We start from the raw sequence: 16345 nt of genomic DNA, 5'->3' as shown, positions 1-16345 counted from the left end.
GATATGTATTATAATAGAGATATGTATTATAATAGATATATGTATTATAATAGAGATATGTATAAGATTGACAATCAATAAAATATTAATGAATTGGAATGAATACGGACTGCTCAGGAACACCGTTTTGACGACATTGTAACATCAATAATTTATTTTTTTTAAAAGGAAAAACCCGCAAAGCCCCTATTTTATAGACTTGTCTACTGGTAGGATAGTACGGGAAGCGATCGTAGATGTAAAATACGCATTACAACCGATTAAAGATAGATTAACAACTTAGACCGATTTAAAGTAAATATTTATTGAATGCCGTTTGAAATTGGCAGGAACCGAACCCTAGACGTCAGTTTCGCAGCTGAGCGACCCCACGGCCCCTGTAAATCTAAAAGAATAAACTAATGTCTCCGCGATGCATCGTTATACGTATCACGTTGTCTGAGAAATAAACAACACAACAACTCGATAAACAACTTGATATGTTATTCCATCAACGAGTGCGCATAAATCTTTCTTAATAACGTGACCTCTTCGGGTGCCAGTGCATTGCAATATCATAACACCGCGTCACAAGCCGCAGCAGCCAACAGCCAACAGCCGAGAGCCGACAGCCAATAACTCGTTATCGATCAGATCACAACGCCGAGATCTCGACCGCTGCGCACTCGACTAATGTGATTCCGCGCACATTGCACACGACAACAGAAGGAAAATAAACTATAAACAATCAATCATGCTTCGATTTACCAATATTAATATATCTACCGTATTATAACTGCACGTACGTACACAGCACTCGGTCCCAACACATCATACGTATGCGACACCAGGTCGAGCAGGGGTCAAATCAATTCATATTAAACATATAAACTGGACGTTGTTCAAATCACATTATTGATGATGAAAGGTTCATATTTCTACTAGTAATTTTTTTGGCAGATGTTTCTCTAACCTTTATTGACTTCTCTCTATAAACTAATAATACTAAACATGTTATGATGCTGACTATCGGGTTATCGATACAAGTTGAAACCTTTCCACTCTACGATTACTCAATTCGCAAACTGATATGCCTACCGACCACAAATGACTTGCGGAAAGATGTTTCCCTGGAATACAAACAAATTATCACCCATTATGGAGCGACCAGATAGTGGAGCTGAGTGAAAGCCTCGCTTCGTCCGCTACCAATACAATGAGGGTGGAAATGACTGACAAACCTTGGCTTCCCTATAAGTAACCTTCCTCGGTGATGAAGCATACTACCAAGAAGAGAAATGCAACACTACCAAAAACATTTTTCAATCAAAGCTAACTACATATATATCAACACCAAAGACAATACCTATATGAAAATGTTTGATTACGTATTTTTAATAGCCATCCTGACATTGATTTATAACTATCAACGGTCAAAAAAAAGTTAAGTTTTCTTTTAAAAAAAAATATATATTTGTGCTTTTATTATTTTACAAAAAACTTCAATTTCATACTATCTCTATGAGCCTAAGCGGCTCATTATTAGAAATAGGTATCAAATTGTGGTAGAGTGGGTTCTAACAGAGAAACTCTGTCTTTAGAGTCCGCGACACCAACCACGGGACCACAACCTAACACAAGACTTTGAGTTGAACGTAAAAATATACTACGCTTGTTTGTACCTTGATTGATCGAGGTTTGGTTGGTGGTTGTATATAAAAAAGCAACACCCCTCATATGGATTTACTCATCGCCTATCAAGATTTAAAATAATTCAACTAACTCATTGCAATCTGCAAAAAATGAGTTTTCAAGTCCAGGAAGCGAGATTCCAACATTCTCTTTTTTACTTCCTGTTTACTCTGAATCTGGATGTCCTTCCGATTTCATTAGATGTACCTACACTCAATATTACTCATTGAACATGTCGACCGACGCGCATTTATTTATCTAGGGATTTACCCTTCTTTTTGCATCGTTTGTGTGCATTGGTATTTATTTTTCTACTAAACAAAGAAAACCCATCAATGGCTGTATGGTATTTCGTATATACATGACTTAGAAATTGCATAATTATTTGATTGTTCATTCTCAATACAAATATAACCAATCGTGTAAAAGTAAGATAAACCTTAGTTTCAAAATAATGCTTAATAATTAAAAGGCAGTGAAAGAATACGCATAAATGGAAAAACGTAAACATTGGAATGTCCGCTACAACGAAAATAGTATTGACCAAACAGCAACATTATGCTCGTTGATTAGAGGAAAATCTATAACAATCAATAATTATAATAAGTCTTGGTTTTATAACCTTTATTCGACCAAATTATGCTTAAAGCCTTTTATAAGATTGTAAATAACACGAAGGGTAGATAACCAGACATTTTTCTCGAGAGATTCGTACACATACTTATGCGGTATTCGTTAAAAGAAAACATTATTTTGACATCTCATCAAAGATGAAGAAGAATATGGAAGTCTGGGCATTTACAGGGCTGACGACCGTCATAGGTTGGTTTAAGTGATCACTTTACACACTTGTAACATTCACCAATTCTACCCATTATTGACAACTACAATACTCGAAATGTATGTATATATGAACCAATTTTGAAACATTGTTCTTGAATCACTAGAACTTCACTTGAGACATCTATTGGTGAAATGAAAAGAAGCTATTTATTGAGCAGAAACTCTTTTATTAGTTTGTGAGGTCTGAATCCTCCATTATTATTATTTGCACGTTTTTTGGAAGGCGAATTTTCCAAAAAAAGTGATGAATGAAAATATTAATTATATATAAAAATATTAATCGGCTGTTATAAACACTTCACGAGTCTAACACAATCCTTTATAGGTTGAGTATGTTAAATTAGATATTCCTCCCGTCTGACAAAGATCCATTATGTCTTTTACCCTCCTTCATTTACGTCATTTGTATTCTATAAAACATTTACCATTTCTAAACCCAAGAATTGGACCCATGTTTTGTAAACATAAAATAAACGTGCATAGATATAATATTATTGCACCCACACATTATAAAAGCGATTGCTTCTGAGAGTACATAATTATAAGTAAGCACGTGTTATGAATACTACATAACTACGTTGTAAAATAGGGTTACCATGTTTCATAAAGGAAAAACGAGGACAAACTATTATTCAAAACATTTTCTTTTAAAATAAAATCACCCGTAAAACGCCGTTTACTAAAGCCTTTATCTATGTTGTCAAGAATAATATGTAATATTACACTGAGTTGTGCATATGGCACTATGCCGGATAGTGAAGTAATTAGATGGAATTAAATGTAAGCGAAGTGATCAGTTTTATACTTTAAGTGGCAATTTAAATATGCCAGTACTCAAAACTAAAATATTTCGACTCCCCCAGGCAGGAATCGATCCGCGATCATAGTGACATATAGCCCTATACATATATGTAATTATAATAATCTTTTTTATACGCTAAGTGTTTGCATCTATGGTGTAATGGTTAGCGTGTTTAGCTACCGTGCTGGAAATCCCGGATTCGATTACCAGAAGGGGGTGAAAATAAATATTAGTGATTTTACACTCCAATATTTATTTAATATTACCCTGGGCTGATCCCTGAAACGCAGAATGATCACCTTGCCTTCATACAACTAACGATAAAGATAAGGCTGCGTCAGTGCCCTATGCACCATTGGGTGCGGATAAGGGTTAGAGTGAGAAGAAGAAGTAAATATTTTTTATGTTTTGGGGGGTAAAAGAAATGATTTATTTAATTTAAATCTCCGAAAAAATAAACCCGAAATTTTTAAAGAAAAAAGTATTAATAAAATGTCTGTATCCAGGGAGAAGGACGCGTGGTTTCACTAAGCAATGTTTGCTTGCCTGGGAGATACTGTAGGGCAAAAGATCAAGTAACTAGTGTGTACTTCCTGCGCCGGTCACGTGGCACTTCACACTCCTCCCAGATCAGATCTATTCACTAAACTGGCAATGAACAGCTATTAAAACCCGCTATCAAACGCTACTCGCATTTAATAAACGCTTGCAAAAAGTTCCGCTAATGCTCTCGCAGCCTAGTACTTAGACATCTCCATCCTTCAGAAACTAGCAGGTATCGGAAGACCCTCAACAAATTGCACGAAAATGATTTTCTCCTACTTTGGAATATTTCCAAAAAGAACGAAGAGAGTCTCGAGATGTTTGTGGTAATTAAGAGAACTAAGGGAAAATTCACAAGAGGACCGTCTCTTCAAAGATGGACAGAACAAATGAAGGATTCAAGGAGAGAACAACAACGTAAAAAGTGTCAAATTTCATTAATTGATTCGGCAGTCACTTTGTGGATTGATATACTTATTGTTTTTTTTAATTAAACACTTGCATAATGCCACTTATTGAGTTTTATTTATTTTTTGACATCTCATCAAAGATGAAGAAGAATATGGAAGTCTGGGCATTTACGGGGCTTACGAGTTTTGTTTCATTACACACCACTAGTTTCGACGAAACTACATATTGTTTTCATCTACATGTAAAAAGTAAAACCAAGGCTTTTTTTTAAACAAAAAATTGTCCCGGAACTCACTTCATGTCAAGCTTTTTACTAAAAAATATATTAAAATATCATATAAATATTTATTACTATACCGTATTTTATCATATTGACGAATTATATAAATATCGACCTTAATTATGTAAGCGCAAACATTGTTTGGTCTAATTGATTTTAATTTTTTGTAAAAAGGTGCCGGAACGCCGTTCCAACGCGTTACATTTTACTATTCACCTGCATATGAAAATATCAGTAGTTTTCGAAACTAGTCGTGTGTAATAAAATGAAACTCTTTAAAAAAATTACAATCTTCGTCAAGGGCGCTTAGTGCGCCTTAATAAAAATTCATACATACTCCTAAGCACTATAAAAATTATTGTAATATTAGAATTTAATCCACCGTTTGTATCCACCAGTAACCATTCTAATGTCGCGGAAGCGTTCTGTGGTCCGGCATGAAAATAATGTGTAATATTGTATTGTTAAGTATTTTTATTCGAAACATTGTTTTGTTTTGCTTTTCTTATCAGAATAACCATAAAAGCCTCTTACTTTAGGCTTGTTTGCAGGTAGGATAGTATGGATAGGGAAGGTAAATGCGAAAAATACATCACAAACACCCAGACCTACAGAGAATAAATCTTTCTTGAATTTATTTAGCAATTGGCTGGAATCGAACCCGCGACGCCAGTTTCGCAGTCGAGCGTTAATTGGCTTATTATCTCTTTAGAGATAAAATCAATATCAGCATATGTTAAATAATCAGACACCTATTTTTAATTCCAGTCTCGACGAATTTATCTTAATGGACGGAATTAAATCAGATATAATCGCGAGAATATAATAATATAATCGCGAGAAATATAAAAAAATGGACGACAAATTTATACTTAGGTACACACTACCGTTTGTGCAAACAATTTGATAGCGAGTATTGTATTTAGTTCGGACCGGTGACAACCAGAACCTGTATGGCAGTAGGGGAGGGTGGGGCGAGTTGTGACGGGGGCAGGTTATGACAAGCTTTAACAAGCACAACGTGGGCATATTCTTTGACAACCCAACTAATATTCTCTAAGGATTTCGATTTGAATTTATTTGTGACTTTTGTTTGACTAGAACAGAATAATTTAATCGGAAATAAGATTTTTTTACAAAAGTTAATACAGTTTTAGTTTATTTGATGATCCCAAATCATATTTTGCATGTATCTACTAATAGTTTTAATAATTTCTTATCATTTTGCAAAACTTATTTCTTAAATACTTAAATATATTGTTCGTCACAACCTGCCCCACCCTTGTCACAACTGGCCCCCCTGATGGGGCAAGTTGTGACTGTTTCCATAATTTGTAAAACTTCATTTTATCGCTTTGTTTTTTTGGAGACAAAAGATATAATACCAAAATATTGTAGGTTAAGAATCATTTATTTTATTTTTGCAATTAATTCTTGGATTATGTAAGAATATTTTCAACAATTTTTTTTTTGTAATTTAGTCACAACACGCCCCACCCTCCCCTACTCGTAACGTGAAGCGAGACGAGACGAGACGAGACACTAATACACATCTCTAACCAAACATGTCCGAGTATTTCGTCAATTTAGTATTTAGCGGAGGCCATTACCAGTTTCACAATAATTAGCCATGAAATATAACGTGATGTTTTACTTAGAACTTTACGATATTTAGTAAATATGTAAATACTGAACGGAAGTACTCTCACGAAACGCGTTTGTCCAACAACACCCTAGTTCCCAGTTCAAAATCTTCAAGCTAAAAACGTGAAATTTGTTCTTTTAAGATAATATCTATCATTAAAGGGGTGAAATTTTACAATATTTTTTAATAGTGTGGTTGTCAATCACGGTTACAATTGGTGAATGTTACACGTGTGTAAAATGATCACTTAAACCAGCCTATGACGGTCGTAAGCCCTGTAAATGCCCAGACTTCCATATTCTCCTTCACCTATGTTGAGATGTCAAAAAATAAGGTGAATATTTTTTTTTAAATAAAATAAATTCGAGTTTGTATGATTAACTTCTTCTTCTTCTTTTTAGTGGCTGTTCACCCATCTTGAGTGTTCTAGTCAGTGTCGAGTTATTTTTATGATTACCAAAACTACTTTTATTCCATACTATCTCTGTGAGCCTAAGCGGTGCATTATTGAAAATAGGTATCAAATTGTGGTAGAGAGGGTTCGAACCCGGAAACTCTACTCAAGAGTCCGAAACATAAACCACGGGACCACAACCCGACACAGTAATAGGACTTAATCTTTCATTATGGGATTTTCTTTTGGCAGTTGAATTTAATTTTATTCGTTTTCTAAAAATATTTGTGAATGCTGAATAATAATGAGAAAATAGAGTTCTTTTAAATTTTACTATATACTTATATGCATATATTTAAAAAACACGGTATAGTCTTATTTTCTTTATCCAATACATGTCTTTTTATAGATACAACTAAATAAATGTACGAAAGATATTTTCATATCATAGAATGGCTTCATAGAGCATTCTCGGAAAAAGTGTTTGGTTTTGGAAAATTTTCTCGCAATCAGCACAGTAATAGCAACGAAAGCCCTACAAGTACTCTGTTTGATTAAAAATCTAAGTACAATAAGTGAAACTTACAAGAAAAACTTTTAAGAAGATTTGATCTCATCGTTTTCAAATTGTAACTACATATTTTATTTTATTTTACCTTATCGATTATTATAATTATTATCGTAGTATAACGAAAATGATTTATTTTTATTCAGTATAAAACCTTTTAAAAACCGTTTTCTTAACACAATATAAATATTTCCAATATACAAACAATTGATTTAAGAATACTTTAATTATTTTTACGCGTTTCCCCAGTATGTAGAATAATTCGAAAAATAATATAAGAAGCATAAAGTAAAGGTTTCTGCTGTAATTATTCAACTTGTAATATTAAACTTTACATGTCTAACATGAGGTTTGTATTGGGAAATATAAAGAGATTTTCGTACGATTTTTTTTAAAGCTGTCCCACCGCATTCTCCGATCTGCTCTTGCAAAGCAATTATTTTTTTGAACTAAGTTGTGAAATTTATTGAAAATGTGAAACAACATAAAACTGATCCCGATTTTACTGTGAATTTACATTTAAAATCTTTCAATACACCTGTCACTGCCAATCTAAATAAATACAAGCTTGTAAATAAGTGCCCCCGTGAAGGCAGTGAAAGGGATTAGTATTTAGTTCACTTAGTCGGCTAGATTCGATTCCGACCCGACGTTGGCCGGTACACAGACGCCCACAACCCCGACCAGCACAGCAGACAGACACGGAATAGTGCAGAGTTGTATATATTTCGTACGAAATATTATAAATTATATTAACAACTTATAAATTATAAAAAAAAAAATCTAAAAATTTGTACAATTATAGGAAGAATGGCAAATCTAACATATCACTCACTCCTTTCAAGAACGTCATAAATATAAAAAAAACTTGATTTTTCAGGAGAACGTTTTTAAAGTTTAAAAATATAATACAATGTATTAAAAATAAATATTAAGCCACTTATTAAACTTTTTACTGTGCAACAGATCTTTTTAGGTAAAACCTGAAGGTTATTTCTCCATTTGAAATATATTAGTACATTTAAAAAAAATTATTAAACAATACCTTTTCTTCAAAATGCAAAAACAAAACTTTCTGTCCTGTAGCGGGTAAATATTAAGTTTAAAATATTCCTCTTTTGCTGGGATATAGTACATTTTCTGTGCATTCCGAAAACATGCACAACTGAAAATTGACGATTTTTGATTTATGACGTCCTTGAAATGAGTGAGCGATATGTATACAGTAAGTATCACGCCGCGAATATTTAGATATTATCACTTAGGAGACTTATACGAGGACATGGGCTGCTCGACGTATGAAGAGCTGGAGAGAATGGCGAAGGAGATATCATCTGTTGCTGCAGACAAATCCGCAGGAATGAGACCAGATAGAGAGAATAAAGTAATCACTTAAGCCAGACAATGATAGGTCGTAAGTCATACTATACCCTAACTTCTATATTTCCATTTCCGTTTCAATAATAATTAAATAAAAAATTATTCACTTATTTTTTTCTCAAATTTAAAACCTATCTCTGATTTACCAAATATTTAAAAATGGCTTAAATTTTTTATGGATAAGAGAAATTCGACAAGAATATTATGGTCGTTTGAGATAAAAATTATATCATAATTTAATCAATTTCGTCTACATTTTTACAGGCATGTGTGTATATATACAGTATATGTATATATACAGGGCTTTTTTTTTTCATGTAACGTGGTGGAACGGCGTTCCGGCACCTTTTTTCACTGATATATATTTTTTTAATTTACAAATTCAATTAGACGAAACAATGTCTGTGCTTACGTAATTACAATCTACATTTATGTAATGAATATATAAATGATATTTAAAAATATTTTTTAGTGTGTTCCGGGACCTTTTTTGTTAAAAAAAAGCCCTATATTTATAAATATATATATATATATATAAATAATATATATATATATATATATATATATATATATATATATATATATATATATATATATATATATATATATATATATATATATATATATATATATATATATATATATATATATATATATATATATATATATATATATTTATATGTATACACATTTATATTAAATAATATATTGGTACGTATGCGTCTATGTCTACATGTCATAATAAAACAAAACACAAGTTTAGAGGTGAACAACTTTCGGAATTCATTCACATTCTTGTAATTGGTTTTTCACAAATCGAATACTACTTTTTCAACACATTGTTAATAAATAACGTTATTTAAGGAAAAAAATTTAATTTCATAAATCAACATACTTTTTTTGTTCTATTGTTATCAATTAGCTAATTATCAGTTAAAAATTGATCCCTTGGAATTTAGTTTTTGCTCAGATACAGCATCACATGACGAACATAGATTTTTTTATCTTATTACCTACGATAAAAAATACATTTAAATGAATATCGAAACTTTGTATTAAATATTCATTTAAATATTGAAAAAAATGTAAGACGTGTTATTATGATAATTTGAATAATAATGATAATTTATTAATTTTATTTGTATTTTACTTCGTATATACTTGGTAAAAATTAATTTATAATAAATTCATTGATATTACTACAAGTGACTGCCGAATCAATTAATTAAAATAAAAATTTGTTCCTATTTAGATATGTAGTTTACAAATATGTATCTAAAATAATTTACAAACATGACAACACTTCAGCAATTGTCCTTTTACAGTTTTCAGGATAGAAAATGACAAAATAATAATAATAAATAATAAAAACAATTAAAAAAAATACGTAAATAATAAAATAAAATTAAACTTACCGAATTTCAGCTCGCGAAAGGGATGAAAATATCAACTTCTCAAATCAAAATATTACCGTTTTTTTTTGTACTGTGAAAACTAGCCACTTTTTACGAAATCAGTCCAGATTTTTTTACGTTTCGCAGATGAGATCCCGTCTTATATATTGTAAATTAATTAACAATTAGAATATAAATGTATCGATAGTTGGGTTTGATTATTATCGAGAGTGAACAGTGCACACACGTGCCATGCGCTGCGAGTCCGTCGCCTTACTGCGGAATGCGCGAAATGTGATGTTGGCGGGAAGCGCGCTCACTGGCGCTCGAGGGGGCTCGACTCGAGGAAGGTCACCCCCCTCCCACTCCCACTCGCAGACCACAAAAGGGGAAAACCCGCGACATGAATATAATACATTTCCATTTCCCTACTTGCCACCTTGTGACCCGTACCCAAGGCGAGAAAACTCGAGGAAACTCCGCATAACTTTCCCGTAAAACTTTTTGCTCTACCGCGAGAATTGCTTCAAGTTCTCCGGACGGGATAAATTGGCCGCGAGGAATGTGCATACAAATGCATTGAGAATGTTGGTATTTTTACAACCCGAAAGTGGTGTCACAATTTTGAGACAACATGAACTCAAATTTTATCTTATGGTTGAGAAACTCATATGAAATTTTTATTTTTGATATTTCAACATAGATGAAGAACAATATGGAAGTCTGGTCATTTACGAGGCTTACGACCATATTAGACTTCCATATTCTTCTTCACCCATGTTGAGACGTCAAAAATAATAATAAAAAAATAACTCCTATAGTTGGAGATAACCCAGATTTGTAAACAAGTCGCTCACTCCTTTCAAGAACGTCATAAATCAAAAAAATTGATTTTTCAGGAGAACGTTTTTAAAGTTAAAAAATATAGCACAAATAAATAATAAATATCAAACCACTTATTGAAATTTTAACCATGCAACAAATCTTTTTAGGTAAAACCTGAAGGTTTTTTTTCCATTTGAAAAATATTAAGTATATTTAAAAAAATAAATAAACACTACCTTTTCTTCAAAATGCAAAAACAACATTTTCTGCCCTGTAGCAGGTAAATATTAAGTTAAAAATATGCCTCTTTTGCTGGAATATAGTAAATTTTCTGAGCATTCCGAAAACATGCACAACTGAAAATTGTCGTTTTTTTTATTTATGACGTTCTTGAAAAGAGTGAGCGAAGTATTTGGGCACACTCAAAATGTTGCACTTTTATAAATAAGTTTTTTTACATTATTCTTGACATCTCAACATAGGTGAAGAAGAATATGCAAGTCTGGGCATTTACAGGGCTTACGACCGTGAAAGGCTGGTTTAAGTGATTACTTTACACACGTGTAACATTCACTAATTTCTACCCAAGATTGACTACCACACTACTGAAATTCCTGAAACTTCTAGATAGATCAAATTCTTAACACAGTATGCGGGAGTTCACTAGAGACATCTATGGCAGGATGAATAATGTTTTTATTAAGCTTTTATACCGTCGAGTTGAAGAGATGAGAGGAGGATAGAGACTGAACATGCATGAAGCTAACCAATCACACATATTGTGACCCTCCAAGAACCGCTGTTAACATTGATCTATTCCACGTCTTGAAACAAAATCAATCTGTTTAAAAAAATAATAAACACATGTATTAAACCACTTATTGAATTCTATTTCATTACGGTGTTTTTTTTTAAATAATCAACATGTCATTCCACAAAGTCAATGCCGAATCGACATATAATATAAACTTTCTACACCATTAACAGCGTTAATGTTTTGTTATAATTTTATCTGAATAAGAATTTCGTAAATGGTTTTTAGATTTGAAAAAATTGTTGAAACTTACGTTACGTACGTTATGTACGTTACACCTGTGCATTTTAGTAATTTGATCTGATCAGGTATTTCAACAACGTCCCTATTCACGACCTCTGACGTTTACTTTTTCATCATACTCAAAGCCAACGAGTTTAAACATCCAAATATTCCATGATTGGGTTATTCGGTGGGAAAAACTAATGTACGCATGTAAAACATCCTGCAAAAATACGCACCGTACCAACCCACGTCCCAGTATAAAGCCTGTAATAAAGTAGCTATAAAAATGGTTTAAAACAAACAGTTGTGGAAAATACTTTCAACCTTTTGACTATTTATATGGATGGAGATGCCGACGGAGGCGTGTGCAGTGACAGTGTTAATGCATCACACACATGTGCATACATGTACATATATGCGCGCGTGTGTTTGTGCCAAGAAAATGTTTTTCCGCGCGAGCAATGGCGGCCGCGGCATTTTTCAATTCGCTCAGAAATAGAAACGCTCTTTACGCGTTGTGTGTACCTACCACAGGGTGGTGAGTGAGGGATTTGTAAGTTTACTCTTTTCTTTTCATAACCATATAATTATTTCGAAGAAAACTTATTTTTCAATGCACAAACGGTGTTTTAAGAAAAAAAACATTTAATTAAAATGTTACCATGATTTAGAGAAAATTAAGTTGCGACTTAACGAATACTGGGCTTTAAAGAAAAACATAAAATGCTAGCTTCTGAAAATATAACTTTTATGTACTGGAAAACTATTTTAAACTAAGTAGCACCGGCTTACCTTTCTCTTTCAGACTTTTTTCATTCTTCATACATTCAGGCATCTCATCATACATTTTGAAACCCTTATACATTAAACAATTTTGCTACTCTGTTTTTTTCAAAAATGGCAGTCTTATTTTATCCTTATTTCTAGTAATTCTAGTATTTCTAGTAGATCATGAAAAATTTTGATAAAAACTATTTTATCCTTAAAACATTTTGGGTAATTTATAGTTTAAAAAAAATGTATATAAAGATAAGCATATTATATTAGTATACATAATATATAAGTCTCTTTTTTATAAGTAACCAGTTGAGTTCTTCTCTCATTTTTTCTTTATTATTTTACTACAGATACTCTGTTTACAAATAATTTTTTTTCTATATTATTTTACTGCGAATACCCTGTTTATAAATTGATTCATATCTGTTGCGACACCAGTAATGCATCTTGTTCTATATGCACTGATACGATTAAAGATTCCAATATTTGATTTCTGAAACACCGTGTAGTCTGGGTTCTGGTAAACAAATAACGAATCATTTAGAGTGTCAGATCGACAGTATAATCGCTAATATATGTGTGCGCTTACCACAATACTAGCGAGCGCGGTCACGCGGGTGCCGTGACGTCACGGCGGACAGTATCTCGTGATGGGTGGACAATATCTCCATCCAAAACGTCTTCGCTGAGGAAATAGAAGGGTAAGGATGAGATCGCTGGACCAGCCACATGCTGACAGAGGCGTGAATTCTATATAGGCAGAAAAACAGTGCCTACCCTGGATTACTCGCGATCCATATAGAAACACGACCAGTGCTTACTATTGTTGGGTAATATATCTAAAATTAAGCAAGGTTTATTGGATTGAATTCTACATTTATTAAGACGAAACGCGTCACGTATTAACATATACATAAATAAATGTAGAATTCAATCCAATAAACCTTGTTTAATTTTGGATATATTACCCAACAATTCAATATGGAATTCTACCAACTGTCTGCAGATACAATAAAAAGTGCTTACTATACTTTATCCTTACCCAACCCTACTGCCTACTCTGATTAAAAAATCTGTGCACGCCACTGCATACCGAGCACAACACTAACTACTCCATTTGGTCCAGCCAGCATCCTCAGGCCTCCTGACTGGAGTGTTTGACAGTCTTGTTTGGGAAGAGTACATCATCATACAGGGACACCGAGAGAAGCCGTGGTGTAAATTAACCAATATTATTATTTTAAACCCAGTTTTTACAATTTTTTATATAGTAAAATTTACTATATACTTACAGTAAAATTTACTTATAGTAAAATTTACTATATACTAATACTTTATAAGTATGTAGTTTTTTTCCACATAAATTTTGACCGATATCATCACACTGAACGACGAATCCCGGTCGCTGGCCAAATAAAATTTATATTTTATTCTATAAAATGTAGTTCCACTTATATATGTCAATACAAAACATTTTTAAATGGGGAGCATTTTTGACAAAATTAAATTATACATATCGTAGTCATACAGGAGAAAGTGACCAAGTGCAGTTTTTACAAAAACGTGATCATTGACTATTTGATATCTTACTAGCTTAATATTGCCCTAAAAAATCCCAAAAGATCTTAAACTTGGATGTATAATATACTGACTTGTTAAAAATGACTAACTGCATTGATGTTTATTTTCTTGCCAAGCAAAAGTGACTTAAATAGCCCTCCTGAACATTTTACGTTATATTAGTTGGTCACTTTCTCCTGTACGACTACGATATGAACATTCTAACATCTGCATACTGATGTTTCCATTATATATTTTTTTTATTTATTTTTAAAGGAATAAACCGCAAAGCCTCTACTTTAAAATGCTTGTCTGCAGGTAGGATAGTGAAGATAGGGAAGGTAAATGTAAAACAGGCATCACAAACACCCAGACCAATTGAAAATAAATATTTCTTGAATTTATTTTGCGATTGGCCGGGATCGAACCCGCGATGCCAGTTTCTCAGTCGAGCTTCTACCCAACTAAGCCACGGTGCCTGTCTTAATAAATTACGTATTATTTGTATTCAAGCCCCCTTTTAATTGTTGTAATGATATGAAAAATATGTGTGTATATACTTATATCAGCATATAAAGATATAAAAATAACAAATATATAATGTAATGTAACATACATAAATTATGTTGACATTTCTGAGTAAAAAAATTGAAATGGAACTCGTACGCTATTTTTTTAAATTAATTTCTAACAAAAATACTTAATCTAAATTATTTTATTAAATTTCAGATGGATTCGATGAAGTGGCTCACAATTAAAATCATTTTGGACAACAAGTCGATTCCCCATGGCCAAACAAACTAATAAAAAGCTTATAATAATAAAAAGATAAAGGTACTTACATACATAATTAATCCTCTTCAAGTCGACATCACAAAACACAAGTTATGCAAATAATTTACAGATAATAAACATTCACATTGAGTCTAAAAGTACTTCCATATTCTTCTTCATCTTTGATGAGATGTCAAAAATAATATGAGTCTAAAAGTAATTTAAAAACACACACTAGCAAATGTCGTAACCTTTCCTGTACTGAGTCTGATTCTATGAAATAGTTTGCAACCGAATTATTGTTGCATGACAACAAAGAAAACAACAGTATCGATGTGAGAATCAAAAAATCTTAAGCGTTATATTGAAAAAAATACGATCGTACATCGCTCACTCCTTTCAAGAACGTCATAAATCAAAAATCGTCAATTTTCAGTTGCACATGTTTTCAGAACGCCCATAAAATTTACTATATCCCAGCAAAAGAGGCATGTTTTTAACTTAATATTTACCTGCTACAGGGCAGAAAGTGTTATTTTTGCATTTTGAAGAAAAGTTATTGTTTAATTATTTGTTGAAATATATTAAATATTTTTCAAATGTAGAAAAAAACCTTCAGGTTGTACCTAAAAAGATCTGTTGCACAGTAAAAAGTTCAATAAGTGGATTGATATTTATTTTTTATAAATTGTATTATATTTTTAAACTTTAAAAACGTTCTCATACGTCATAAATCAAAAAACAAGTTTTTTTTATTTATGACGTTCTTGAAAGGAGTGAGCGACATGTTTTCGATCACAGGCTACAAAATTTGATTTAATACAAAAATTTGAGGTCCGATTTTTATTTAGTATTCTCTAGAAGGCATTTGCATGGGTGACTGAAACGTTAGTTGGATGACATATTATTCTCGATACATATTAAAAATTAATCAAGTTAAACGTGCATCAATTGGGTGCATCACGGGATGCGGAATTTTGACTTCGAGCTTTTTCGTTTACCACATACTACAATATAGGTCTTCTCCGTCTTATCTTCATTTCTGAGGGTTGTGACCTTTTTGGAAGCAATGATTCTTCTCCAGTTATCCCTTGACTGCGCTGCACGAAGCGCTCTAACCACCGAGGCGCCTGCTACTGCCTTAACTCCATCGGTCCATCATGTGGGATCTTCCTCTCCCTCTCTTCCTCTCCCTCTCTTCCTCTCCAGGCTACCGATCACTACCAGTCGTTTCAGGCTATCCACATTGCCAAACGCAATGTTAATATTATTAAACACTGGAATGGTCCCTGAAGCGCAGGAATGATCACCTTGCAATCATATGAGTAATGATCAAGATAAAACTGCGCCAATACGATGCAGTGCCCTATGCACCATTTGATGCGGGTAAGGGTTAGAAGAAGAGCAAGGATATATGCCCCACTTTTACTGGCATTTTT

The 16345-nt window shown here is 32.7% G+C and overlaps 1 protein-coding gene across 2 annotated transcripts in view; it reads right to left on the bottom strand.

The window, feature by feature from the left end:
- LOC148299757 (hexokinase-1-like) overlaps window positions 1-10209 on the bottom strand; it is a 34109-nt gene extending 23900 nt beyond the window's left edge. For both annotated transcript variants that reach the window (XM_088275734.1, XM_088275735.1), the window contains exon 1: window positions 9953-10209. The gene's annotated coding sequence lies outside the window, so the exon portion shown is untranslated. The remainder of the gene's footprint in view (window positions 1-9952) is intronic.
- Between the last annotated feature and the right edge of the window lie 6136 nt (window positions 10210-16345).

Source organism: Brachycentrus maculatus, unplaced genomic scaffold (genome assembly GCF_059751285.1).
Source record: "Brachycentrus maculatus isolate JH-2025_06_01 unplaced genomic scaffold, ASM5975128v1 h1tg000966l, whole genome shotgun sequence".
Taxonomy (NCBI): domain Eukaryota; kingdom Metazoa; phylum Arthropoda; class Insecta; order Trichoptera; family Brachycentridae; genus Brachycentrus; species Brachycentrus maculatus.
The sequence above is the reverse complement of the archived record's forward strand: the minus strand, read 5'-3'. Positions and strand labels throughout refer to the sequence as shown.